Source organism: Sarcophilus harrisii, chromosome 6 (assembly GCF_902635505.1).
Source record: "Sarcophilus harrisii chromosome 6, mSarHar1.11, whole genome shotgun sequence".
Lineage (NCBI taxonomy): Eukaryota > Metazoa > Chordata > Mammalia > Dasyuromorphia > Dasyuridae > Sarcophilus > Sarcophilus harrisii.
Genome location: NC_045431.1, coordinates 95,178,954 through 95,181,856, shown reverse-complemented (window position 1 = coordinate 95,181,856; position 2,903 = coordinate 95,178,954). Strand labels below are relative to the sequence as shown.

The 2,903-nt window shown below is 32.0% G+C and overlaps 1 pseudogene; it reads left to right on the top strand.

The window, feature by feature from the left end:
- Nucleotides 1-769: 769 nt before the first annotated feature.
- LOC100924952 lies at nt 770-2,547 on the top strand (annotated as a pseudogene).
- Nucleotides 2,548-2,903: the final 356 nt, after the last annotated feature.

The window sequence follows — 2,903 nt, the reverse complement described above, 5'->3', positions numbered from 1 at the left end:
AACAATCAAAGAATGAAATATGAATGCAGGCTTTTCAATAGCATCTTCAATGCTAATTCTTTGTGATGGAAGGTCAAAATCAGAACAATGAATAACCATGGATTGTTGGACTTTTATCAATGCTATTTCAGCACAGTTTGGAAACACTTTTACAGCAAAATTGCTGCAACTAACATTCCATTGCAACTTGTTACTTCAAGCTAAACACTCAATTAATTTGAAACATTGGTATAAAATTCAATTTAAACCATTATAAAAAAGGGAAAATGCTACTACATTCACACTGCAATGTAATAAACCTTTCTCCTAGACTCTTGCTTCACCTAGAAGCTTAATTGCATTCCAATGCAATATCCATTTCAAATGGTTAGTTTGCCATATCTAGTACAGAGATAATACAATAATCCTAAAAAGGTCCCCACATAGTCCTGTTAGTTCCTTAAAATCCCTAAACACAAAGACCAATAAGATCCACAGAAATTCATTCTCATCTTTGAAAGTCATTTTAAAAAACAGGGCAGGAACTCAAATTCTGAAACCGAATGGAAAATCCACATTTAGTGGTTCATAGAGACAATGAGAAATTTTCAAAGGGAGACATGCAGTGGAAAAGTTGGGGGTGGGCAGAGTTGGATTCTCTTATTGGCTTTGATATTTCTCTCACAGTTTTCTTCCACATCCTGCAGCACTTCTTTATTAAGTTCTTCACCATCACCCCACATATCTGCAGTTCATGATGTCAGGTTATCACATAAGGGCAGGATGTAAGATGGCAGAGAAAATGTCATGTGGCTCACAGAAATCCAGCTCAAAGTCCATATCATCAGACACAATACATTCATCTGGCTTTTTAGGTGCATACATGGATGCAGCTGGACCCTCAGATACATATACGCCAAGTTGGATACAATCTAGGAGCCCGAGGAAGCACACTTATAGGACAGAAAATATCCCTGAAAACTTTTGTGATTCTTCCCATCAAAATATGTCAAGATCACTTTTGGAAATCAAGATCAAAGCTTTAATATTGGGAAGATGAGTGTAGCTAAAATGACTGAGCAAGAAAGAGCAAAAAGTGAATAAAAAGGAGAATGAGAAGACAGAAGCTGAGATTTATGAAGTATTCTTTGCCACTTTTGAGGGTAATGATGTCAATAAAGAGAAAACATTTGTGAGGGGTAGTTTGGTTAACACTGCTAAAGAAGAATATGCAACAGATGAAAAATGAGGCAAAATCTACAAGTCATCTTATGATTTGCAGGAAAAAAGAAGGTACCAAATAAGTCCAAAAATGAAAATCCACCATCCCTTCTTGTGATGGGGGAGGGGGTGGGAAACTCCACTGCAAAAAAAAGGAAGAAATAAAAAAAAATAGCAATTGGTAGCTCTTCCAAGAAGAACTGAAACAAATTCAAGAACATGATAAAACACATAAACAAAAGTCAGGGTAAGTTATTCTGAAGTTCCTCAGTCAGATTCCAATGGACAGTATCATTCTAAAAATGTGCCTTCCTAAAGAAACAAATCATTTGTTCTTGATGCCTATGCACTTGATTAACATGATATGGAGGATCCAAGTATTGTATATTTTTACCTTGAAAACATTAATCTCCAGATTAATGAAGAAATATTATGGCAAGAATTTCAGTAAAAGTTGGGAAGATTTTGAGAACACTCTTTTGTAAGCCATGATCAAAATGGTTATCCCAAAAGAAAGGAATCGGCTTGCACTGATACATTGAATGATAATGTTTGTTGTACTGGAGAACCAATGTTTGAAGTGATGATAATGAATAGATAAATCAATCATCCTATATTTGTGATTTTATTTTAAAACCAGAATTGAGCCCATAATTACTATAGATGGAAATTTTATTCAATTCTACAGGAAAATGCTCCAACTAAGTGGAGAATAGAAAATTTTCAAATATTCAAAAATGAGTCTTTTTAGAGGACAGTACAGTTAAATTTTTAAATTTATGGCATGTCAGAAGAGCAGGAAACTGAAGCTTTTGTCTAGAAGGCTAATAAGAAAAGAAACTTTAAAAAAGCAGAGAAATAATTTAGAAGAAATCTTATGGGGATTAAGTCTTTGGAGAAATGGTATAGATGACACTTTTTTTTTTTGTCTTGATGTTGAAACTATAGAAGAAATAGTGGATTGTGGTTCACATCTTGAAAACATCATTGCCTAAGAAGATTGTCAGATTTTATTTAGTTTCTGATGTATTGTATTACTTCTTGGGAAAAAAAATTGTCAAAATTTCATATTATAGAAAATATTTTGGAACAAAATTATGTCAAATATTTTCAGACCTCAATGCCATCTATCATATAATTTAAGCCTATTTGCAATCTGCAAGCTTCAAGCAAGCATATTAAGCACACTAGAAGATAAGGCAATTTATCCAGAACTATTTTTGATCAAAATGCAAAATATATTTTTGGACTTGTAAATATAATTGAAGAAGGATAAAGTAATTACCAAAAGATCTTGATGGGGCTCCTATTGAAGAATATTTTTATATTATCTTACATAATGATTGAAAGATTTTGAAATAATGATAAAAAATACCTTGTTCTATAAAGATGTATGCCTATGTATGTAAGCACATTTATACATACATGTAAATGGTTTATGTATATATTCATGTGCATATACATGTTATATATGTATATATTTGACTTATATGTTATTTGTGTATATTTATATATTGATATATGTGTTACATGTATAAGTACATATATATCTGTGGGTATATACATATAATTTGCTTAATTTTTTTAAAACTACTTCAGATTTTTGATCCAGTACATTGGACCCTTCTAAAAATACAGATGTCCCAGAATGATTATATTTTTAATTGCTTTCAAAATGTTTGACAATGAGAGATTTTGCTTAT